General features: G+C 47.9%; 1 protein-coding gene across 1 annotated transcript in view; it reads left to right on the forward strand.

Moving 5' to 3' along the window:
• The first annotated feature begins 18,896 nt into the window (after positions 1-18,896).
• The window catches only part of SV2B (synaptic vesicle glycoprotein 2B), a 58,428-nt gene continuing 51,226 nt past the window's right edge, over positions 18,897-26,098 (forward strand). The window contains exon 1 of the mRNA XM_083871057.1: positions 18,897-19,154. The gene's annotated coding sequence lies outside the window, so the exon portion shown is untranslated. The remainder of the gene's footprint in view (positions 19,155-26,098) is intronic.

Here is a 26,098-nt window from a genome sequence, read left to right on the forward strand (position 1 = left end):
GACATCAGCTGTGCTTCCTTTTCCTGCTTGTCTCCCTGCTCTAAAAGGGATGCCTCAGCAGTGACCAGGCTTTGCAGGGCACAGATCCCCATTTCCCAAGGGAAAAGCAGGACCTTGAGAAGAGTGAGTTTGCAGGATGCACAGTAACACTCATTGGGATCCCAAAATTGGACTGAGAAGGGGTTTTACGAAGCTTGGTCCAAGCTCCTGAGTAGAACCTGTGATGTGCTGCCATTTGGGGCTGCAGAGCCAGAACTGTGGTGTACAGTTTTCCTGTGTCTGAGCCCAGCCTGAGATCTCCTTTTAGCCTTGCTAGTCAGGCCAGGATCAGCACTGTGCCTCAAGGCAGGATTAGGGTTCTAATCCAGCCCTTCTTCCTTAATGCTCCCCTAGACCATCGTTGGTGGGAGAGAGGCTCCAGTGGAGTGGAGCACAAGGGCTTTCCTCCTTCCACCACAGATGGATGGGGCTTTCAGGAGCTGCCTTCCCTGCTGAACCTGGCTGTTCACACCACATCTCTGCTGGAGCTGCCCCTGGGCAGAGTGACAGGCCTGCCTCTGCTTTCACAGGGCAATGGGATGTGCAGGCAGGTGCTTTCACACACACATCTTCAATTTCAGCATCCACTTGTACCCAGAATTATTACTCTACTTCACAGGTCCTTTGGAAATTCAGAATTTCAGATGGCTTTGAAGGCTGCTGTTGCTGACCTTCCTGGTCTTTTTCAGTGGTCCACACTGTGTTGTGTTTTGAGGAGAGGTACAGGCAGGCAAACTCCAGCTGCATCACCCAGGTTGGGTGGCAACAGCACCCAGAGCTCCCAGATCCCATTTAGTGCCTTGGCTGCTCCTCCCACCATCCACTGTCACTGCTGTCACCCTCTGAGAAGAACAGACCAGGCACCTTCAGACAATAACAGCTACTCTTTTAAGACCAGGTCTCTGTTGCATTTCTGTATTTATGATCAGCAGGCCAGAGCTGCTGATAAACCCCAAGGCAAGGGCTGTGGCAGACAGGCCATCACATGTGGAAGACTGCCTGCATCTGCTGCCCAGCTGCTGGCTCCTGCAGGCCAGAGGGAGGATATTGGGTAACGTGGCTAAAGGCTTGTGGGAGAGCTGCAGCAAAGCTTCCCCCTGTATCAAGCAGCCTTTAATTTGGCCCTGGCTGGGAGGAAGTGACAAGGACAATGCAGAGATCAGACACTCAGAATTTTTGCGCTCAGTGTGAATATTTTACATGCTTGTCAAGCTGTGCAGTAAATGATGAAGGGCTGTAGCCAGCTGTAATTTAACACAGTGGGATCAATCCAATATGAAGAGCAACAGACTGTATCTTTCCTCCATATGGACATCTAAACAAATGTTTTATTGATTTAAATATTTCTCATCATTTATGGGAACAATTTTCACCAGGGTCTGTTAAAGCATCCCATTTTGTACTTTAGAGATGTAGTTGTGTTCAAAGATTATACAAGCTTTTTCAACTTAAAATTATTAAAAATTGCAGCAAAACAGTGGATGGCCCCATTCTCAGGGCATCTGCACAATTATTGCTCCTAATTACTTAAGCACTGAAGTTGCTTTTGGCATTAGATAGGACAAAAAATTGAGGCAGCTCCAGATCCAAATAAGCAGAAGATGCAGAGCAGATCACCATGAGGGTCTGGGGGCTGCAAGCACTGGGGACATCTGTCCATCCCTCTGACAGTTTTGTAGGACTACAACACATAGAGCAAGTGCTGCAAAATGAAAGATGCTGATCCCTCTCCTCCTTCTTCTAGAGCACTGATATATCAATACCATCCAGCAGTCTCAGCTTGGGACAAAGACAGGCTTATCTGCTCAGCTTAATTCCCTTTCTAAAGAGTCTCACTCTTCACATTTTGAAATATAATGTTGGCTTCTTTACACAGAATGTGTTTGCCTTAGCTAATGAACCCTCATGTTCTCCCTTTGCTGATATTTCAGACAGGATAAAGAAATGAAAACCCAAGTCTACTTTCTCCCTGCAGCATCTTCTCCACTGAAATTAGGGTTTAGGGTTAGGGCTTAGGGTTAGGGGTTAGGGGGTTAGGGGTTAGAGGGATAGGGTTAGAGTTAGGGTTAGGGTAAGGGTTAGGGCTTTGGATTAGGTTTAGGGTTATGGTTAAGGTTTAGGGTTTGGGGTTTAGGGTTAGGGTTACTTTTAGTGTTACAGTTTAGAGTTAGGGTTAGAGGTTAGGGTTAGGGTTATCTCTTTAAGGGACTCCTTTAGCTGTTGACAAGGTCTGCTCTCCAAAATGTTCAAAACTCTTTCTCCAAATAAAATTTACTTAAAATTTACCAGATTTTAAGCAGATACGTTTATTTCTCATCTCTGTAGGTTTGAACCTGTCCCACTCAAAAGCTTTTCTTCTTAACAGTGAGGGATAAAAGCTGCAATGAAAATCAAAAGCTGAGTTGCCTGCTTAATCCCATGACTCCAGGAGTTGGGGCTTTACGAAAGGAAAGCAAATGCTGTGGTGTTTGTGATAAGATTGCAGGAGTTGGCAGCAGCACTGGTGCTTAACCGTGGGTGTTGCTGGGAATACTGGCTGCCATTCGGCTTTGTGTCTCAGCAGGGGATGGAAAATCCAGCAAAGCTCCTTTTTAAAGGAAAAAAAAAACAACTTTATGCCTCTGTCTGTTGTTGCAGAAACAAAAGCATAAATCACAAGTCCTTGGCACCAAGTGGGATTTTGTGCTGCACTGGGCCCTGGTGCTAAGTTACATTCCCTCAGATCGTTTGGTCCCTTGTTCATCAGCCAGCAAGAAACATGAGACTGTGGAGGGTGTCTACACGTAGGAGTGTGTGTCTGTGTGTGACTGTGTTTGTCTTTGGTCCCACACCCAACATGGTCAGGTCCAAAACGTGTCAGAGGAGTGTTTAAAAATGGTATTGTAGTTTAGTTCACTATTTAGAGGAGACATTCATTTCAGGGTATTTCTTCCTAAAATTGTCTGAAACCAAGACACCTTTACAAAAACACCAGTGGGAGGGAATGACAGCCTGCCTGTCCAACCAAGAGTTCAAACATGATGCTGTGTTGTGCTGAAAATTGGAGATAGGCAGGTGTGACCAGGGCTGGGACTCTCGATGCTTTGTAGCTGTGCTGAACTACATCCAGACTCAACAGAGATCATAGAATGATAGAAAAGCTTGGGTTGGAAAGGACCCAAAGATCATCTTATTCCAACCCCCCACCATGAGCAGGGACATCTTTCACTAGATCAGGATGCTCAAAGCCCTGTCCAGCCTGGCCTTGAACACTCTCAGTGATGTTCAGAGTGTCTGTGATGTCTGGTCTCTGTGCCAGTCTTAGAGAATTACATGCTTTCAAAAAAAAAAAAAAAAAAAAAAAAAATCACACTTGATGTTTTTTCTACTACAGCCTGCTTCCCCCAGGCATGTTGAGGTCCCCTTGCCCATCCCTGGCAGCATCCATGGGACATCTCTGTGGGCAAGCATCCCTCCTGCCACGGGCAGGCAGCCCCACACCTGCAGCTCAGCTCTGTCTGGGTGGTGACCAAGCTACTGCTCTGACCTGACCTCACTTTAATCCTCTTATTCACCGTGCCCTTTTTGCCACTATTGTGTTTGAGCCTCACTTTGGTCCCTTTTAACCAGCCAGAGAAGCTGAAATCTAAAAAGGCTCTGCAAGAACCAGCCCCAAACTGGAAGCCACAGAGGTGCCTGTGGTTGAATCAGCTCTGTGCAAGGTGTTGAAGTAGCCACATTTCTCAGTCAAATGCCACTGAAAGCTGAGGAAGGAGCTGACTGCAACTTTGCACCATGCTCAAGTTTTCCTCCTCCTCAGGAGAGAACTTTCCACCATCACACAGGTGATGACCTGTGTTTCCCTGTCTGTGCAAGCACCAGCAGAGCAGCAGAGGCAGGGCAAGCAGTGTGCAGCAGCAGTGGCCTGGAGAGACTGCCCCAAATAGCTGTGCTGGCTGGGGTGAGCCAGATAATGCTCCTCTGCTGCCTTTGGTTGGCATTTTGTTGTTCCTTCAGCTCACAGCCCAGCAGTGCCAGGTGTGTACCATGGAGGAGAAGAGGAGCACACCCAGCCACAGCAGGGAGCAGAACAGGAGCTTTCCCATGGGCAGGAAAAAGTCAGGCTCAGGGATACCTGGGTGAGCAGAGAGCAGACTCCTACACCTGTATTCCTAATCCCCCAGGAGGAGGCTTTTTCAAGGCTTGCCCAGTGCCATTTGAGCAAATTGAGGGATGAATCCCATGTGTTTGACATCTCTGATTGTCCCTGTGCCCTTTGGACCCCAGCAGTAGCAAGTTTCAGGAATTTCAGAGTTTAGGGAGCAGGGACACAGCTTGTTGGGAGCTCATTCCAAAGTGACATCTTTTAGCAACAATTCATAAGAAATAAGTCCCAACTAGCAGTGAGAAGTTGTGCCTGCAGGCAAACAGATGCTGGTTCAAGGCTGTTATCAGGTAAAATGAGTGGGTGAAAAATTTTCTCTGAAGCTTGTCTGTTGCCATGAGAAGAGGTAAACAAAGCAGGGACAAGGCTGGACTCCAGACAAATGAGGCTGCTGACTGGCTGGCACCTCATCGCTGTTAGAGATGAGGATGAGAGGCTTCCTTCTGGTGAGGGCTGGGGCTGTGCAGCATTGAAGAGTCTCAGCTCTCAGCAGGCAGCTGCTCCAGCAAGAGGAGCAGGTTCAGGGACCCAGCAGTCCCTGGGAGTTAACTGGTGCTTAGATGTTTATAGAGGGAGGAAAAGGTGAAAAGAAATTGAGTTTACATTTGCTTCACATCTGTCTTCTCTCCCACTGTGCACATGGAGCAGCAACAGGAACCTTGGGCACTGCCCATGGTGGGCAGTGTCAGCCCTCTCTTCAGTGTCTCTGTTCCACTCTGCAGCATCATTTTCACCTCCCTGAGCAATTAATGCACTGAATTGCTTGAAGTTTAAAAGAAGGCCAGAAATTGAATCTACAGTGCCCTTGCAATCCCACCACACTCAGGTGGTACTCAGACATCTCCTAGATACTCACTTTAGGCTTCTGCGTGTTGCCTAACAATTCCAGCTCTGTGTTTTCCACTGAACACGGATACTTGGCTGTTGTTCTACAGTGGTGCTGCACAGCTGTGTTTAGACAAACCATCTATGTGAGCTTGGGCCAGGAGCAGAGAGCCACTGGATGTCCCAGAAGCTCAGAGCAGGACTGGGCCCTGACTCTAATGTGATTTCAGATTATGGGATATGAAAAACATGATCTGGAAATCACATGAGAGCCAGTTTTCTCATGGAGCATCCAGTCATTCCTGCTTCCAGCTGGACAAGACAAAAGCATCTTTATTAGCATCAAGCAAGCCTGTGTGCCCATCCCTGTTGAGAATATCAAACCCTGTGTGTCTTGCCAGTGGTGTTTGTGGTCACATACTGACCTGTTACACGACCTGATGAGACCCTCTGACACTGTGGTTTTACATAAACACGAGTCATGAAACTCCCAAATTGTGTGTATTCTCCATGAACTCAAATAGAGAGCCATCACACACTTTGCAAAGACAAAAGCTTGAGGGTTTCCTTGTTGTCTTACCCGGGGGGCTGTAGAAAAGGGAGCCTTTATCTTATCCCTTCTAGGGAAATTCCTTTTAGAGGGCACACATGCATGTGCAACTGGCATTCAGCTGGATCCTGGGGAGAGAGAAAACATGAACTGGGAAAAGGTCACTAAATCGTGGGGTTTTGGAGATCAGCAAATGCAGAGTTGCATCTGTGACCTCCTGAAGGGCCTGCAGGTAACAGGAGTGCAGACATGATACAGATGTTTCATCATTATGTTTGTTGGTATGTAACATTATAGAGCATGGCTATTATACCAAAATCAGGCTGAAAGTAGGAAAGCAAATCTCCATTTTCATCTTCAAAGTAGTTCGCCTGCTGGCCCACACTTGCAGATGATCACTAAGCAGCTTTGTGAAGACAAATGCAGCTCCTCAGAGGTGAGCCCAGGGGACTGTGACACCTGGTTGCTAGGACAGAACTACCGAAATAACTACAGAATAAAAAATAACCACAGAACAAAAAAATAACCACAGAATAAAAAAATAACCAACTCCTTGTGCCTGTCTGCTGCCTCAATGGTATGATGCTTCCAGCACATCAGCCAGCTGCCGTCTCACCTCTTTTCACCGGGCGCTCTGTAGATTTCTGTAGATTTTGTGACTTTATTTACTCTTTGCACTCTTTTATATATATATATATATATATATATATATATATATATATATATATATATATAATTTTTTTTTTTTTTCAGGTAGATAGGAGTTATTAGGAGGCTGACGAATTTCCCGAGGCCTTTGTGGAGTTCTGGCTGCCGTGGGCCAAGGCAGGGGCCGTCTGTCCGTCTGTCTGTCCGTCCGTCTGTCTCGCTGCTGCCCCCTGCCGTAGGCGGCTCCGCACTGCAGCGCTGCCCTTCGCAGCCTCTCCTCATTCTCTCTCTGTCCCTATGCTTTCAGAGCGATGCTTCTCTCTGCTCTCCTCCGCCTCGTCTTCACTCCTGCTCAGGGAAATATTCCCCTTTCTCTCCGTTTTTACGCCTAAATGACCAGTTCACATCGAGCCTCAGGGGTGGTCGATGATACCACAAAGTTACAACCCAATGGTGCAGACACCTGAAATGTTTCTGGGATCATCAGCAATTCTTTCTTTTCTCACACGATTTCCTGATGCACTCTGTGAGAACATCTCCCCATCCATTTCCCCCTGCAGATGCATTGCTGGAAAGCAGCCTGGCTGTGGTGCCTTCTGTCCTGTGCACATTAAACTCAATAAAGTCCCTTCTGATCCAGCTCCAAGCAGCTTTGTGCCTGAGAGAGAAGCAAAGGCATGAGTGAACAGCTAAGGTGAAGGTGACTTTGTTTGAAAATACCAAAGCTTCTTTTTTCTCTGCCTTTTATTGAAGGAGGGAGAGGCCCCTCTGTTTCCCTGAAGGAAATTCCCCAGAAAGCACAGCTTCAAGAATAAAGGGCTCTTCCAGACAAGTAAGAAAAAAGCTGAAACCTGAGCCTTTGCATCTGAAATTACAGCTTCGTATTTAATTTCTCTGTAATGCAATATAGCATATTTTCTTATCCCTTAGATGCCCACATCTATCAGAGTGTTCTTAAAAATCACTCAGATGAAATAAGTGTTGTACACCAGGCTTAGGCCATTTGCTATAGTTACAGAATAATCATGGAAATATGGAAAGGTTTTGCTAGTGGGGCATTTATGGGCAATTTAAATTGAAAAACAGGCATAGCTCTGCTATCTGGAAAAACATTGTTGATATCTGTTCTGTACAGGGGAACATCTGTATCTGGCAGCTGTATTGCAGTGGCTACAGAGGAAGAACAGATTTAAGATTAATATTTGGTTAATATTATATATAGACTTCATATATTAATCTGTGTATATAAAAGTGAAGAAGTGCTAATGATGTAGGATTCACATCCTTATTTTATTTAGTTGTCTAACTTGTAGGAAATCTAGATAAAAGATGGGAGATAGGCTGTGCTATGGATGTGCAAACTAACAATTAATATCTAGACATTAAAGAAATCAGGTAATGCAAAAATCCACAGAGTTCCATTGCAGCAGTTCCTTGCATGTATTATACACTCTCCAGAAATGCAGTTTCTTGACAACTGGGCTGCCACACATAAAAAAACAATGTCTTTTCTACTTTCCATTTTCCACCCAGAGAAATCCCACAAATAATGCTTATTCAATTCCCAGCAGCTTCTGCTCTCCTGACTCAGCCCTCTCTGAATAACAGCCAGGCATGTACATAACAAAGGACATTAAATATTAATGCTGAGGGGTTTGCTGCTGATTGTGCTATTAACATGTAGGCAACCATTCATCTTTTCCACATAAATAAACCCTGACTAACTCATTAGAGCTCTGCAAAGTCAGAGTTAACCTGACAATATATTCCTTCATTTTGAAAGATAAAAACAGGCAAAGAAAAGAGATGTGTGAGCTGCTCTTTAATGGTTCTCTGTGCCTGTACTTGGAATTTTCAACCTAGAACAGAACCATTAGAGAAAGAAGGGGGGAAAGGGGGACAAAAACAACAACAAAAAAAGTAATGTGTAAGGTGAACCTGGAGGATGCAGCTCTTAGGTAATATATTTAGTCCAGTGCTGTCAGCCCAAGTCCTGCTGTGCTCATTGTCTTGGCCCTCACACCAAGACCTGCCAAAGTCCCCATGTTTTTTCACTCAGAACTGTCTTACAGCATGGTTTCTGCTGGGTTAGAGACATTGCAGCACCCTGGTCTCTACATTGAACCACTTCCAGGCCATGATGCTGCTGAGGGATGGCAGCTGACATCACATCCCCTGCCCTGTCACAGCATGTACCACTGGCACCCTTTAAAAGCAGTTGCTCTTTGGAAAGCTGAAATTTTTATGCCACAAATAGTTTTCAGCAAAATGTTTACTGTGAGGTTAATTTCCTGTTTTTCTAGTGTGGTAGAGCCTCTCCAGCTCAGCTTTCCAGCTCAGGTAAGTTGATATTGCCACGGTGACTGCACTTTTGCCCTGAAATCTCAGCACCAGTGGCGTGGGTTTTAGATGGTTCAGCCCTTTGGCTTGGAGGGCACAAATGCAGATTGTGTTTTGCAGCCTGTACACTCATGAACCACCTCCCTGAGAAGGCAGTGGGGCCAGCATTCAGAAGCACAGTTGGTGCTGGGATTTCCTGGTCTTCCAGGAGCTGTGCAGCCCTTTGGGTTGCCATGATAATCAGGAGCTCCTGTCAAGCAGAAAGTAACAGGTTAATTTAAGGAAAATAAAAAATAAATTATGCTTTGTGGAAACAGAGCCTTAATCAGAAAAGCTCAGCATTTTGGAGGAAAATATGAAATGCATTGAAGTGTTTTCCTCATTTCTCCTGTGTTCAGTAATTCATCTCTCCTTTTATGCAGCACATTGGTGATGTGGGTGGCGAGGCTGGTGCTGCAGGAGTTACAGCACTCGGCAAGGGGCTGCTGCTCCTGAGCAGCTCTGAGCAGCAGGGCCCATCCAGTGGGAGTCTGTGTATATCCACACACCCCATCTGAACTGTGGGCATGGAAACCTTGCACAGACCCAAACCCTGACCCCTGCAGGATTGCACATTGCAGTGTATTCCCCAGAGAGTGTAAACCCCTTTTTTCCTCATTTCAAGCTGGCCTTTTCCCCAGACCAGGCAGCAGCCAAGTCCCTTTCTGGGAGGAGACAATGTGGCACGGTGTGGCTCTGGCCCTTTGCCGTGTGCTCTCTCCTCCAAATTTGCTTTTGGGTCTTGGCAACACAATCCCTTCACAGCACAGAGGACTGACAGCTATTTTATTGATATCCAGATTGATTCCATATGCATTTTATCTATATCTGCCAGTCATCAGGCAGCAATACCAATAATTAGAATTAATGCCTGTGTAGCTCTTTACATTGTATTTGTTATCTGCATTACTAATCCTGCTTATCAGGTGTAATTGAAGGTGCAATCAAATATTGCCTGGGACTTTCCCTTCTATTAAGGCCAGATTCTGGCCTTTGAAAGTAAATTTCATTAGCAGGAGTGGCGGAGGGAGGGAGAGGTTTGGGCTGTTTCTGGCTGGACAGCTGTCACCAGTGGGGAGCAGCAGCCACCAGCCTGCTGTCACTGCACACCTTGGAGAGGTGACAGCGCTCAGCTCCTGCTGCCACCTCCCTGCAGCCCCCAGCCCCAAATCCTGACCCCTCAGACGTGTGTAACCCTTGACAGATGTTAAAGCTGATTTCTCTTGTCTCCTCTCAGGACATGGACACCTCCAAGGACAGGTTCAGCTGGGGCTCCTCATACAGACTGTGTGGGAGGGCTCAGGGCAGGAGAGAGGGACACTAGAGTGTATGAGTGGTCTGTGTGCACCCCCACATGTGTGTGAGTGTCTGTGTGTGGAGGGAGCCCTGGAAGCCACCCTAAAGCTCTGAGCTGGTCCCTCCCCTGGTCACACAGCACCCTGTGGTACCGAGTGCCTCTCACAGCAAGTGCTTGGCCATGTAAGCCATGGCTCTGGCAGAGCCATGAAATTGTTTCATGTTTTCTTTCACACAAACAAAACCACATTGTTTGTGTATTTTTAGAGTCGTGCTTTCACTCTAATTACCTTCCTTTCACTCCAAAGCCTGTGAGCCATCCCAGAGGGTGCTCCTTCATCACTTGACTTCTTGTTTTGCTTTGTATACCTTCCCCACAGCATCTGAGCACTGCTGAAGGAGGGTACCCTGCTTTGGCCAGCTGTGCACCTCAGTGCAAGAGTCCCTGGTGTCTGGTTCATGCAAGGAGGCAAAAGAGAAACCACTGAGGTGAGATAAAAGAGGAAAATGGCTTGATTTTGACTGTGGGGTTCTGCTCCATTCACATGGATTGGCCAGATCTCCCATCCCAACTTGCTTCACAGTAGATCTGTGAGCTTTCCACTGTGCTCAGTGAGTTTATGGGGTTAGATCAAGCTTATGGGGTTAGAACAAGCTCTCTTTGCCTGTGCAGTCAGGTTGGTAAGTACACCTTCACAATCAGCCTTTACACTAACTCCTATTTCCCTGGGATATAAGAGCTTATATAATTTTATCCATCTCCATGCCAGGCACTTATTCATTGCAGCTCTGCTTTGTTTTGCATTTGCTCCTTGCAGTTCTGAGGCAGTTGGATTGTTGCAGATTTCATTAATGTGCTTTTTTGAACAGGAAGATGTTAGGCCTCCCTGTCCTGCTGCCTTGGCTGTCAGGCAGCCCGTGAGGTTCCCCACTGGCACCATATGGCACCATGGAAAATGGCTCTGTCTGGCTGAGGTACCTGGATACGGGGGCAGTGATTAACAGAGAGAGCACAGGAGGGTGCAGAGGTAATTAGAAACTCTGATAATCACAATGCATTGGTAAAGAACGCCTCTGAGATTTATTGCCTCCCTCTCTGCTCGTTCTGCAGGGAGGTTTAGTGCAAGTTTACCCAAATTAGATCTCTGCTGCATGGGGAACAGTACGAATATGCAGGGACTTTTCTGGGAATAGAGACAAGCCCAGCAGGGACACTGAGGTGCTTATTTGGCCAGCCTGTCTTGTCTCTCCTCTCTTCCAAACCCTCCTGCAAGTGGAAGGTGACATGAGGCAGAGCAGCCTCCTTCCAACAGCTGCTGGGATGAAGCTGGGACTGCCCCAAGCCCTTTCCAGGAGAACACAGCATGAAGGGTGCTGTGCTCCCTGAGCATGACCCATGCATGGATCTGACACCTGCAAACAGAGCTGCTGTGATTAGAGGAATTTGGACTGTTAATGAGCTGGAGGACTGAGAGAAGCAGTGAGAGGCAAGCAAGCAGTGCTCAGTGGCATGGTGATAGACTGACTCTTTATAGCTTTGCCAGGGCCTTGATACTTGGCCTGTAATGTGCAGGAGTTCTGGTAATAATTTGACTTCTGAAGTGCTCCCACATCAAAGTGATTGGTGCACTGTACCAAACACAGAATGCAATTAAGCTAATGTACTGTGCAAGGGAGAATAAAGCTGAACCTTAGATTCCAGTTCCAATTTTTATGAGTGGGTGTAAAAAAAAAAAAAGAAAAAGATCTGAATTAATCACCTACTGCGTTTCCCTTATGGCAGCAATGCCACCAGTGCAGTCACAGGAACTGTGTCAGCAAGGCATCGGATAAACAGGGAATTTACAGGCCCAATTTGGAATGCTGTCAATTAGAACAAGAGAACCTGAGCTGGAGATTCAGATCAGGTGAGATGAGGGTGTGCAGGAACACACAGGCCAGGGAAGAAGGGTGGAGTATGTGTCTGGAGGAACCCTAGAAACAGCCAAAGAAAGGAGTGACAATCTCTAGTACTTCTACAGCCTGGAGGGGCCACTAGTGCCAGTCCTGGCTTACAGGAGGGGAAACTGAGGCACAGGGTGGGAAAGTGGATTTCCAGATGTCACCTGCTGACAGAGGCAGGGTGGGTAGATGGGGTTGCACTTTCACTTCTCTGCTCAAGTACAAGCAATTCATGCTGCCTTGTAAATCTGCCCCTGTTTGGTTTCTGAAAAGCCTGTGGATCCATGCTGCTCTTTAGTTTTATGTTAACAGAGGCAGCAATGAAAATCTGTCAGTGAAAATATTGCTCTCATTATCGGGACTAATTTGGGCACTTCTGCATGGGGAGAGGTTGCTGGGTGTGGACATGCCCCCCATGTGCACTGGGAAGGATTTCTTAGGAGCTGCAGGATTTGTTCCTCAGTAAGACACCTCCTCATGTTACTGCTTATCTCTTTTAATAATACAGAATGATGGGGATGGATTCCCAGGGGAGACTGTGTTCCATGCTGCTGTGTCCACATGGTCTCTTTCCAGCACCAAATTTCATGGACAGTGGGATATTTCCTGCTACTCTTCTGGCAATGAACTCACAAATTATAAACACAAGGGAGTTTTAAACAGAACAGGGTTTTCCCAGGATTTTGTCTGAAACACGCCCCTACCCCAGCCATCCCGGGGAGAGGGGTCTCAAATGTAGCAATGCTCTAATATATGAAGTGGAGAGATGAAGGATGCCCAGTCATGCTGGGATTCCCCTCTGCTTCCAGCCAGAAACATTCCAGTGTGTCAGCAATTACACCAGAAAAAAAAAAAAAAAAAAAAAAAATAAAAAAAAATAAAAAAAAAAAAAATATCCCCTCATGTAATGAAGAACTCTGCTAGAGAGCTGCAACACTTGGGCTCTGGGTTGGATTTTATTACCGTGATGAAATTACACAAGCCTTGCCTCCTTCTCCCTGTTTGCTGTGCAGCTTCTCGCTCTCTCTGCCGCTCCTCTGCTGCCTCCGCACTCTGGGCTGGGGACGGCAGGGAAGCAGGTAGGACACACCAGCCTCCCCCTCCCAGCACTGGCTTTCCTGGGCTGGGATCCCCGCGGCTGCATCACTGGCATGCGGCGCCTGGCAGGACTGCATCAGCGCTAGCGGAGATGCGAGCGCAGAGCCGCGCTGTGCCGCACCCCCCGCTCCTCCCCGCGCTGCTTCAGGTAAGGGCCGGGCTCTGCCTCTGCCCCACGGAACACGGGGAACAGCTGGCACCCCGCCTTTGGGGGGCTCGGTGCCGGGGAGGGTAAAGAAACTAGAAAGATGCCGCTGGAAAAGAAGGGCGCAGAGTGGGTGGCGGAGTTGGGATGGATCGGTGGGAGCTGGAGGGGCTGGGTGGGTGTGACGGGATTGAAGGGGTCAGGGCAGTTGTGAAGAATTTAAAGCAGCCCCGTTATGCCGCCTTGGTTCTCTGCTGGGAGCCCGGGAGCTGCTGCGCTGTGGAGTTTTAACTTGGGCTGGAGCAGTTTGGAGCGGAGTGCTCCTGGTGTGTCCGCCCGGGGCGGGCTGGAGGGGAGACGGAGAACGGATTGCCTGGGGACAGGGGCTGTGTGCCTGGGGACAGGGGACAGGGGCTGTGTGCCTGGGGACAGGGGCTGTGTGCCTGGGGACAGGGGACAGGGGCTGTGTGCCTGGGGACAGGGGCTGTGAGCCTGGGGACAGGGGCTATGTGCTTGGGGGTAGGAGTTGTGTGTCTGGGGACAGGGGCTGTGTGCCTGGGGGTAGGAGCTGTGTGCCTGGGGACAGGGGTGTGTGCCTGGGGCAGGGGCTGTGTGCCTGGGGACAGGGGTGTGTGCCTGGGGACAGGGTACAGGGGCTGTGTGCCTGGGGACAGGGGTGTGTGCCTGGGGCAGGGGCTGTGTGCCTGGGGACAGGGGCTGTGTGCCTGGGGGTAGGAGCTGTGTGCCTGGGGACAGGGGCTGTGTGCCTGGGGACAGGGGCTGTGTGCCTGGGGGTAGGAGCTGTGTGCCTGGGGACAGGGGTGTGTGCCTGGGGCAGGGGCTGTGTGCCTGGGGACAGGGGTGTGTGCCTGGGGACAGGGGCTGTGTGCCTGGGGCAGGGGCTGTGTGCCTGGGGACAGGGGCTGTGTGCCTGGGGACAGGGGTGTGTGCCTGGGGCAGGGGCTGTGTGCCTGGGGCAGGGGCTGTGTGCCTGGGGACAGGGGTGTGTACCTGGGGACAGGGGCTGTGTGTCTGGGGACAGGGGTATGTGCCTGGGGACAGGGGCTATGCCTGGCTGTGCCAGTGTCTGTGCACACCAAGCCTGTCCTACACCCACTGACATTGTCCTCCCTTCACCATCCTCCCCATGAGAGCTCAACTGCAGCTAAAGGGACAAACTGCAGTGAGTCTCCCCTCTTAGGAAGGGTTAAAAGAGAAAGCAGCGATCCGTGAGCTGGCAGGGCTGGCTCTCTGGACGGTGGCTGTGGTAGGATGCAGGTGCTGTGGTGACAAGTTCCCATCCATGTGTGCATGCCCTCAGCACATCCTGTAACTCATCCAGGCACACATCTCTGCAGGGATTATTTTTCTTTTGGAGGACAAGTGTTGTTCAAGGGAAAATTTTATTATGTGTATCAAACTGCAGCAATATGACACCAAGATCCCATTAAAAATAATGGGTAAAAGTGGCCCTGCAAGGATATTACTTGTCAGGGATGACCTCATCTCAAGAAAAAAAGGAAGAGAGTAACAGCCTGGTGGTGATAATGTACAGGGGAGGAGCATGCAGTGCTCCATGTGTGCTGAGGGGATCCCTGGCTGTGTTTAGGTGGGATACTTGTAAGAACCCACTAGAGCTTATGAGGGACTCCTGCCATGAAGAGTCAGAGTAGAAGCTTCTGGCAGGCTGAGAGAAATTCATGTGTCTGACATGGCATGAAAATTACTGTTTCATGTCTCCTCTGTGTCCCTGCTGTTATCACTTAGGGGAAGGGAGAAGAAAAGGGTTAATTCCCTGGTTTACTTATCCAGATACTGAACATCCAACAGTGCTGCACTGATCATCCCAGGCACTGAGCCCAACATCTGCTGCTCATTTGGAAATACACCTTAGTGCCTCTGCCCTAAATGCCACAGGGCCCTAACACTTAATACAGTGGGATGTTTATGGCCAGACTCCTACAGGACAACCTGGAGGAAGGAGTGGGAGCAGGGGCAGCAGCCATGGCTTCTGATTCTTTGTCACAATAGAAAAGCCCACTTCCATCAAAAAGAGGAGGGGGAACATCTCCCTTCACTCTAAGAGAGTTACCACAGGTAACAGCACCTACACTGAGGCCCTGGGTCTCAAGAGTTCTAAGAGGTCCTAATTAATTCCTGTTCTTCTCCTCCTCATGGCCCTGCTGTGAAAAGCATGTCCACCCCTGTTAGATGAATTCAGCTGGAGATCAGACCTTCAAGGACACTTTAGGTTTTCCTAACACAAGTTTGCAGTTGCATAATGTGGGTGCTGGGGAACCCTTTGGGAGCATCAAAGCCAGAAGCAGAAAGCAGCTGGCAGGAGACAGCCTTCCACTTCAGCTTGCCAGGTTCTGAGAGGTCTGTCCCATGAAGCAGCTTTTTGCACCTATTTATGTCCTGGAACATCTTTAAATGAAAGTCTCTGGTACCTGACAACTCCTGATTGAAGGAGCTGGGCTGGAGGAGGAAGCCCACTCAGGTTCTGAGGCAGCCCCCAACCTTCAAGCACAGAGCTGGACACTTCCCCAAAGTCAGCTTTGCACCTGCAGATGATTTCTGCCAGTCTGGCTGTGTGCCTGCAGGCAGGGTGTGGGCCCCACCTTCTGACAGCACAGTCAAAGTGTGAAAAATGCCATGAGGAGAGCACATGGGCTGGTACTTGGTACAGGAGGTGCAAGAGTTTAGTTTAGCCTGTAACTGCAGGGAAAAGGCAGGATGCTTAAGGTGCGTCCCTTTTATGCTCTGAGCTGGGACCACTGCTTTGGTGAAATGAAGTATTAAGAGATGAAAAAGTCAGGAAAATTCCCCATGACCCACGGTGATGCTGTCTCACCTGTGTCCTGCACACTGTTGGGCAAAACCTGGTGAGATAGGTCTGGTTTTGAGGCTCATCCTGCAACTTCCACAGCTCCCTTCTTTGCCTGAGCCAAATGACACCCCCTGGGTCCTGCCACCTCCCCTCAGAGCTGTAGTGGGTGGCCTTTTCCTGGCCACCAAGTCCCAGGGCTGATAACAGTCCTGTTGGGGAAGCCAAAGCCAGCCTTGAAAATCCTCTTCTTGCATCATCAAGCTGGCAAATTGATTTTCCAGATCATGAGCTGAACCTCTGAAATTGTTCTCTTCTGAAGAGATTATGGAATTACTCCTGTGCTAATGAATGCTTTAATGTTACGGTGACTAAAGTCCCATAAGGACTTTAACTGCCAAAAAAAAAAAAAAAAGGCATTGTAGGAAAGGGGAGCCAGTAGTGGCTGTGTCAGACCTTATTTCACCATCTGAGGAAGAGGAGAGGGGGAAAATGAGAGGCACAGCTCAGGAAAATAAGGAGAGAGAAAATAAGGAGAGAGGTGAGGCTTGCTGTGGTCTCCCAGGAAGCTGCTGCATCCATCAGGAATCCCTCCTGCAGGTCCCCAATTTATCCCTCCATCTCTGAATGCAAGCAGGAATGGTAACACGTTTATTCCCCTTTCACCATCTCTCTGGCTGTACCCTCTGGCAGCAGGGATAACCCAGGTCCTGGTGACCCAGGGTGGGCAGCAGAGCAGAGGCCAGGTCCTGGGGCAGACTACTGTAACTCCCATGGGATTATCCAAGTTTAGCACTTCCCTCTGCCCTCCTGATGAATTGCTGTCAGGCTCTCATGGGACCATGGCACTGGTTTCCAAATATACAGTAAGAAAGCATATTCCCTGACACCCCCCACAGAGGAGTTTGCCATTTATTAGGCAGAGAATGTGCTGCTGGGGATGAGTCTGTGTTGATCCTGCTGGTGGTCACAGAACAGTCTCACCTCTGCTTTACAAACCCTGGTTTTATTGCACTGTAGCTCCATGGGTTAGAACCAGGTTGTCCCAGATTTGAGCAAGAGCAGAGTTAACCCCTAAGGTAGGATGAGGAAGCAGTGCAGGGAAAACGCCTCCGTGCCACAGGAGCTGCAATACAAGGGGAAGGCTGGTTTATATTTAGGTTAAGGGCTCTGCACAGAATGGGTAATCCTCTTTTCATGAATTATCCAGGGGATTAGACAGCTTTAAACTCCCCCAGGCCTCCCTGGCTGCAGCCAGGCTCGGTGGGAGCCAGGGGGGCAATGGCTGGAGGGAGGGAGATGCCAGCAGGTTGCTGATGACTCATTTGGCTGCTGCCAGCCTTGCCAAAGCACTCCAAGAGGTCACCAGGGGCCCAGACGCAGAGTGACACAGGAGTGACGTGCAAGGCGAAAGGGAACATCCCAATTAGGAAAGAACATGGAGCTTTATAAATAATTGCAGAGACGAGGAGCGTGGCAGCAGGTAGGAGGAGGGACAAGAGACCCGAGGCAGCAGTTTTCCAAAGTGTAATATCCTCGCTAGACTTTTCCAAGCTGTTTCTCTAACCAGAAAAAAGGGATGCTTTTGGAACTACAGCTGATCCATCTGAGGAGTTGCTCCAAACCCACCTGCTTGGGCTGGCTCTGCAAAAGTGATTCTGGGGATGCAAGTCAGTGCGAATGGATCACTGTCAATACTCCATTAAAATGTTGAAGGGAGGCCAAGAGCACAGCTCAGGGACAGTGAGGGGGTGGGGAAGAATGGGATGCAAGCAGGGAGGAAGACTAGATTGCACCAAAACCTGAATATTTCACCCCATTATGGAGCAAGTGCCCATAGCAGATTTCTGTTCTTTACCTAATGCACATCTGCTAGAATAAAGGAGTCTTTCCACTCCTTTCATGCCACAGAAGAGATTCTTGACCCTCCACATGTGGGTCTTGGGACAAAGCTTTGGTGAGGAGATGAATGAGAAAGGCTCAACTGTGCATGCTGGGCTGTGGCTGACACCCAGCTCTGCAAGGATGATGAGGGAGCTCTTCCTCCTTGTGTCAAAGACAGTGGAAAAAGCCAGCAGGGATGACCAGTTCACAAAACAGGAACAGAGTCCTTGTGTCCCAGCTGATTTTCTGTCCATGGGTTTGTGGTGTGGCCACTCTCTTCCTCCCCCAATCTCTAGATTAGGGGGTCTAGCTCTAAGCCAGTATTGTCTGCCTTCCTTCACTCGGTTTTCCAAGCTATAACTAAGAAATCAGTGCAGGGCTTTGATTTCCCCAATTCTCTTCACATTTTACTGCTGCCTAGACATGTAGCCACCTTGCCCTGGAGTTACATCCCCCTGAACCTGTGCACCCTCACAGTACAGCTCTTATCCTCCAGACTCAGCCTGGTCACCCCTGTCTGGACTGTGGAAAAATCAGGTTTATCATGGGGAAGTTGAGTGCACCAAGACCACTTTATTTCCCCTTCATTTAAATCAATTTATTCTACTCTCTGCTGCTTATCCTACATAAGCTAAATCAGGATTTTGACCCTGTGTTTTCCCCTACCCAGAACTGGGACAAATTGAAAGCTTTGTTCTGCTGTTCAGCATTCTCCTCTTTTACTCATATCATCTAGAGGATGCTGTTTAAATAATGTCAGGAGTGTCTGAGTTGAAGAGAGAATAAAAGAACAGTCTCCCAACTCACTGCTAGGATGGAGAATTCTGTGGCTGGCCCTGCAGCTCCTGCCTTGCCCAGACACACAGGCAGAGTCAGTATCAACCCTGGCTGGCAGAGCTAGAAATCACTGGAGCATCCCTGGACGGAAGAGGGAAAGCAAAGAAGGGAAAGACCGTGGAAAGTCTTTGCCTTTAATGTGAGCTAATGTCTTTCCTCTCTGCGTCGAACATCCTCAATTTCCTGTTTAACTTAAAAGTCAACACATCTGTCACGTTCGCATCGCCCGCTGCCTGGTTTCCCCAAGCCACCCCCTCCCATCTGCTCTCCCTCCTGCCTGCAGCCTCCCTGCGCTCCCATTGCTCCGTGCCCGGGGGTGTGTTCGTGCCAGGCTCTTTTCTGCTGCCTGATGGACTTTGCCACGGCTCCCGCTCCACTACCTGGATGTGGTCGCAGCGGGATGATCGGCTTGGCTTGCAGAGCATTTACTTCTAATCTCCGGCTTGTGGCATCCGAGCAGAAAGGGGCAGCCCTTCCAGGAGCAGCTAGAAAGAGGGGGAATGGCTGGTGAACGGCTGTGATGAGATATTTCCTAGTTCTGGTAAGAAATGATGCTTTTCTCTTTGGTCCCTTTCTGGGCAACCACCAGTCCAGGTGTAAAAGTAATAGGGTTTAGTGGGGTAGAAAAGCAAAAAAGAGGGAGCTGAAAAAAAAAAAAAAAAAAAAAAAAAAAAAAAAAAAAAAAAGACCCCAACAAAACAGTGAAGCTCATTTGGTTTGTAGTGAAGCTTTTCCAGGGGTCAGTGCTCATCAAAGCAATTTAATTACTGTTAAGTGAGAGGCTGGGAATCAAGCAGATCAATGTGTGTGCCTGGGCAGTGGGACCAGCTCTCACTCGCAGGCAGATCCATTGCCCACCGTGTATCTTTTTTTCTTTTGTGATTTCCAGCTTGGTCTGATATTTTCCTTGTAGTCCTATGTGAGCTCCTACCTGAATGCTGCTTTTTCTGCCCTGTGCTTGTTACTGTAGGAGTTGTGGGAAGTCATTCATAAATTCCTGCCCCTGAGTTTAAAAAAGAGTGCATAAAGCTCTTAATTTTCCTAGCATAAGAAAGTTTTTGCATAAACTTGCATAAAAAGAGTGCATAAAGCATCTTAATTTTCCTAGCTGATAAACTATCTCCATGCTGAAGTCTAACTGCATTTTTCACAGAAACCAGTCCCCTAGGTTCTGCCAGTAGCTGATATAGAGAGAGATGCAGATAAAGATGTTTGGGAGGAACAGGGTCTCATTGACACTCCATTGGGACCGTGAGCTGTCTTATCTCCTGGACATGGGATTAGTCCAAGTGAGAGGTTTGCAAGTCAGTGTCTCACAGGATTCTCAAAATAGGTGTCCTGCATCTTAGTGGGGTGACAGCAGAGCTCTTATACCAGGGATGAATTCAGGGCCCTTGTTTAAAGAGGATCAGAGAATAATAAACCTAAGAGCAGCCTTTGCAATCTGGCTGTATTGAATCTGCAAAGGTCTGTACATTACAAAAAACAAAGGAGAAATGTACTGGGGGAGCTTTGTGAATTTTTCTAACAGGTTCAAAGATATGATCTTCTTGACAGACCTGTGTTTCACCCAAAAAATTGGTGCAGGATTTGGTTTGGGGATACCAAAACTTTTTTTTTTTTTTTTTTTTTAGATTTATTTTTGATAGGCAGAATTAAAACTAGTTCTGAAGAACATTTCAGAGATGAGTTGTTTATAAAAATATTCCTGTCATGATGTATTCATGCAGAAACCTCCACTTGCTAAAAACTCACACATTTCCTACTCTTTGAAGTTAGATACTGTGACACTGAGAGTAGGGCAGTTTGGGGGTTGTGATTATTTTAGAGAAACCTAGACGTTTCAAGCACCAGTCATGTTAAGTCTAAGAAAAAAAACCTCCTCTCTTCAGCAGCAGGTTTTGACTTGGAGTTTTGTTTCGAGTGTGTTTCAGGGGGAGAATCTTTTGACCAAATCTGTGTGGTACACAGGGGTGAAGAGAACATGAGGAACTGGAAAGGGCTTTGCGTGACTAAAACCCAGCACAGGGCAAGAATGAGAGAGAGAAAGTGCAGGAATTGCCCAATTTGTCATCTTTGGGGGGTTGATAATGTGAGGAAATAATCTTAGAGAGGACAGCTTTTGTGTCCTTTAACCAAAACATCATGGTTTGTTTTAAAAGGTTGAAAGCCCTTCATTCCACGTTTCCTGGAATATTGCTTCTGAGCACCAGAAATGTCTATAAATTATTTTTCTTGTTGAATTATCTTCTAAAACCTGCAGTAATGTTGATTACAGAGTATCTTTGCTGTCAGTTTGATGTTGTGTGCATTTATCCCACATTCAGTCTGCCATGCTGGCCAATGGTGACTGTGCTTTCCTGTCCCTCTGCAGTGCTGCCTAGCACAGTTAATTTCCCCTGTTTAATTAATGTCTCTGTAATATTTATAAAGAGAAAAACCTCATACCCATCTGTGATAACTTCGGTGCTTCTGCCAAGATGAAATTCTAGGGCCAAATGAATATTACAATATGCTGGATCTAGAGATGTTTATAATGTCCCAAATTTCCTGAGCCATCCTGATTAGATAATGGGGAAGTGAAGGACTGAGCCTAAAGTCTTTGTGTCTGGATAGAAACAAAATTGAATATGCTACAGAATTAATGAATGTTATGACTTTAATTGAATTTTAGTCTTTTCTTATGGACATTTGGGTTATAAAGGATGGATTTCCCCCATGAAAAAAAATCCATTTTCTAAGGGCAGGGAGTGATTTGGGATCATAAATGAAGAATACTCCAGATCATTCCTGTGATGGCACTTGGCATCAGTCACCATCTCTTCAAGACAAGGCAATCAAGAAGATGGAAGATGAAACCTTTCCTTGCCGGGGAGACTTCCACATTATTTGATTGAAATTGGAATCCTGTCACCTCACGCTTGTCTCTCCAGATTTTTTCTTACCACATCTGCTAAATTACCACTAGCTATTTGCATTTTAAACGAGGGCTCCCTCCCTCACACCCCATCTGCTCAGCCTGCTTGTTCTCCCCGTGCAGTCACGACTTAGGGAGCAGCAGAGGAAACTCACTGCTGCTGGGGGGAGAGGGAAGATGGGATTAATTGAGGTGGCCTGGCAGATTCCCTTGGCTGTGCTGAATTTGAAAGAGGAGCTGGGTTAAGTCTCACTCTTATGAATGAGACTTCAGTCACAGAAAGGGAGCTGGAAAGCTCAGGCCACTTTGAGGACAATTCTCTTTTTCTAGCATTGTCCTAGGGAATCTTTACAAGTAGGTGCCAGTCAATCTCCAATATCTAAGGTGACATAGCTCACCTGGGCATGTTTTCAACTGCCCTAATGCCAGAGAGGGAGAAGAAATTACAGCTTGCTTGGAGGTGGTTGAAATGTTAGAACACTGTAAGTATTCTAATCTCCCTCATTAAAGTTGGAGAGGCTACAGGTTTTCTGAGATGTTTTCTGGTCACCTTAGTGTGTCAAACCTGGAGATATGACTACAGATAGAGAGGGATGTGATTGATATCTACAAAGTTGTGTTGTGGAGGAGACAGTCAATAGGGCTGCTTTGATCTTCTCAAATCCAAGACCCAGGCAACATCAGAAGCCCAGTGCCACTCCAAGATTCCTCTTGGCATGAGGACTGTGTCAGCTCTGATGCTGGGCAGTCCAGGACATGCTGCAGGACTGTGAGGGCTCAGTTCTCACTGATTCAGTGTTTCCAGTCAAACTTGGTGTTTTGCTGTGCTTCACAGCAGCTCTTGTGGGAGATGAGCTTGCAGGAAGCTGGAATTCAGCAGCTCCCCACTGGGTGATGGATGGATTTATTCAAGCCCTGGTTCCCAGCACAGCAGCTGCCTCTTGTCCTCCCAGGCTGGGAGTAAGAGGCATGGTGTCCTCTGAGCAGCCCTGCAATGTGGAGACTTCCCCAGTCCTGGCCTGGAGATAATCTCTGTGGGGTGTTCTGTAAAATGTCAGAGAGTGAACAGATCCCTGCAGGATATTTTTGACCCTGGGGAAAATGCTCTGGGAGCCAATCTGCTTGTGCACATGGTATGTACACCCACCCCTCCTGCTCTTGAGGTGCTGCAGTGGTAAACTGAAGACAAATCCTCTGTCAGGACACAAGTGGTGTCTCAGGGATCTCTCCCACTCTGTTCCTCCTGGCAGCAGGGAGAAATCTGCCTCCTCCAAGGGACACTTCTCTTGCCCTTTGTGGCAGGTGGTCAGGCTGATGCAGATTAACTGCTGTAATTATTGCAGCTTACAGGTTCCTGACCTCCTGAACTTATATCCAAGCTCTTCTCAAGTATGGGGGACTCTCTGGTGTCTCCTCTATGCCTTGACACTCAGAGGAGACCCCCATAGAGGAGGTGGTGGTGACTTCTTTGAGGAACCTCATTTATATTGCAGTCCTACAAGCAGCCAAGGTCCTCCATCATGCCCAGCTACACCTTGTTCTGCAGCTCCTGAGTCACACTCCCTGGGGCAGTAGCACATCTGGGGAATCAGGTTAGAGGCAAATTGGATTTGATGCCTCCAAGGGGATGATGGAGGGTTTGGGAGACAAGAATAGAAGTATGCAAAATTCTTCTCCAGCTGTACTTGACACAAAGGGTGTGTTGCACAGGACACTCCTACTGATGGATAAAAGTTCTTTTAGATTTACAAACTATCCTGGGTGGATAGGTACTGATGTTATTCTCAGGGCTGTAAATCCAGCAAAATAAGTAAAATTTCTCTGGACTTATACCAGAATAAGAGATAGATGGGCTACTATGAGAGATATCGCACCTGATAATGCAATAATAAAAAAAAAGTGATAATTCTGCTCTGTACACAAAGCCCAGGGCTCTCTCTGACTTGATAGATGGGAAGTAGAAGAGGAGATGATTTGTGGCCACAAGAGGTGTGGGCTTTTTACAAAAAGGCAAATGGTTCTCAAATGCTTTCAGCGCACTAGGAAGGAGGAAATCTGACCCAAATTCCTCTCATCTGCTTCCACTGAAAGTGAGAGTGGGAGCCAGTGGGATCAGCCATTTCTTGAGGGGGTTCATTTGTCCTTCTACACCCCTAAACCAATGCACTTGCAGTCCAGTGCATTTTGGATGTTTTATCAGGGCTGTTTCATTGCAGCCATCCAGTGTGCATTAATTATAAGTGTGTGTAAATGAGGTGTTAAATGATTTATACACAGACCCAGATTGAAAAATCCCAGTGGTTTCTTCCGATGTGGAGCTGCTGTTGAAAAAGTCAGACTTGCAGGCATTGAGGAGGAGATGAGGAGTGTTCACTTGCAATTCAGACCCAAAATTGGTGGCCTTGGTGCAGGCTGAGCCTCCCTGGTGAGCCAAGAGAGGCTGTGACCAGCCTGGAAGGAGCAGGGAGCCCATCTCCAGCAGGGCCAGCACATCCATGACAATTCCTGCTGTCACCACTGCCAGTCACTGGCCCTCTGGAGGCTCTGGTGGTGCTCTGACGTGGGGACACCCTTGGGAAGATGGGGAATGCCTTTTGTATTCTCAGAGCCAGAGGATGAGAATTAAGAACAGAGTAATTTTAATTAATCTTCTGCTTATTATTTATCGCTAATTGGATATGCTTTTTTTTTCTTTCTTCTTTTAGATAAGGGTGTTTAGAGTTGGTTATTAGTATCTATTTTATAATTGTAGCAAGAGAGGAAGCATTGTTCTTAGGAGCTAAGACACTGCAAACCCTCAGAGATGCTGCCTGTGCTGCAGCCATGCCTGGATTGGTGCTGGGGATGGTGGGCAACACAGACACCTCCAGCAGCAGGGGAGGGACAAACCAGAGCCTTGCTGGGCTGCTGGCTACTGGGGATGTTGCAGAGATCAGGGCACAGGTAGGAAACATTCACAGACCATTTCTGACCAGAAAGCATTTGGTGTTTTGCCATGATTTTGGAACAGGCATGACTAAAGCAGGTCACTTTGGGGTCTCTCCTTAAGGCTTTATCTCCTAGATACCCTCCTTAGGTATGGTGGCTACCAACAGTCTGTGCTGAATGCTGCAGAGCCAACCCACGAGAGATGATGTCCTTTCAACTCCCCCTCTGAGCCACACAGGACAGGCACTAAGGGAATGAGGAAAGAAGAGGAAAAGCCTAATTTTGCCCCCCCACACACCCTGCAAATTCTGCAAAGCCTTGTCTGTAGCCAAAGCTTATTCCCTGCCTGCTTTAGAACTGGAAAGAAATGGGAGAGAGCTCAAGTCCTGCTGACTCACAATTACAGGGCACTGAGCACAGCAACTTCCCAGCCATCAGTAGGAAAGAAAGTAAGATTTACACCTGGGAAGTGGAATTTGGAAGGGAGGAATGAAAACCAAGGTGCTTCAAAGCCATGCTGTTTGGGAGCTGTTACAGCTAAAGCAGAAGGCTGAAACGGGGTTCCCATTTGCCTTTCTCCAGAGCAAATTTGTGGAGGAGGCAAGTTTTTAGAATGGAGAGAGGCTTGGTGAGGATGAGAGCCCTCATCCCCCTCACCCACTCTGTGCCAGGCAGCTGCTGCTGGGCCCTGCTGTTCCAGGCCATGCAGCTGATTAAATATTGAAAGGGTTTCGTGGCTGTTGCATGAAAAGCTTCTGTCTGGATGAAAATGAAGTTATGTGAGGACAAGTTTGTGCTGGTGAAATTAGTCTCTGTTTGAATACATCTGGCCATACCATACAAATAGACTCAAAATAGCTTTGTGGGTTTTAAGGAAAAGGCACCATCAGGACGTGGGTTTGGGTTCCTCATTCTCAGAGCCAAGGTGGGAGTGCTCAGCGAGGTGGGGATTGCAGATGGGGGTCAGGCTGGCTTGTCAGAGACCTTGTGGCATTCAAAGGCTGTTGCAGGTGCTCAAAGGCTGGTTGTGATGGCAGCCAACACCTGAGGTCTGTGTGTTCACACAACAGCTCCAGGCTCAACCCCCAAACACCCCCAAAACCCCGGGAGAGACAGTGATGGATGGAGGTGCAGGCAGAGAGAGAGGAGGGGAAAGGGATTTGTTGATGAGGATAAAGACAGAGGCAGGAAGAGAGCTGGGATTAGAGGTAGGGGCCAAAAGTGTGAGAGATTGAAAGGGTTGATCTGTGGGCTGTGACTGTAGGGAGTGTCACAGCAGCACAGCTTGGCCTGAGACATTTAGTCACTTTATGCTGTCAGAAAAGACACATTTGAGCAGAGAAAGAAGGCTCCCTTCATTGTCTGAGTGTCCAAAACAGACATGCAAATCTGTCCTGTGATCAAAGGAAAACTTCGGAAAAATGTCTCTGATCTCATTAGTGTAAGTATAAACAGAGAAAAGATATCAACTTGATTAAAATGCTGCTGTAATCTGCAGAGATGCAGGATAATCTGTCCTGAAAGCACCAGGCCACCCAGCAGGCAGGGAGCCCATCCAGCCTGGAGGAACAGGACAGGATGGGTAAAGAGCTGCTGGTCCCTCTGGGTCATGTAGAGGTTCAGACAGGGGATGGAGAAAC

The sequence above is a fragment of the Zosterops lateralis genome, assembly GCF_965231275.1.
Source record: "Zosterops lateralis genome assembly, chromosome: 13".
Classification (NCBI taxonomy): Eukaryota; Metazoa; Chordata; class Aves; order Passeriformes; family Zosteropidae; genus Zosterops; species Zosterops lateralis.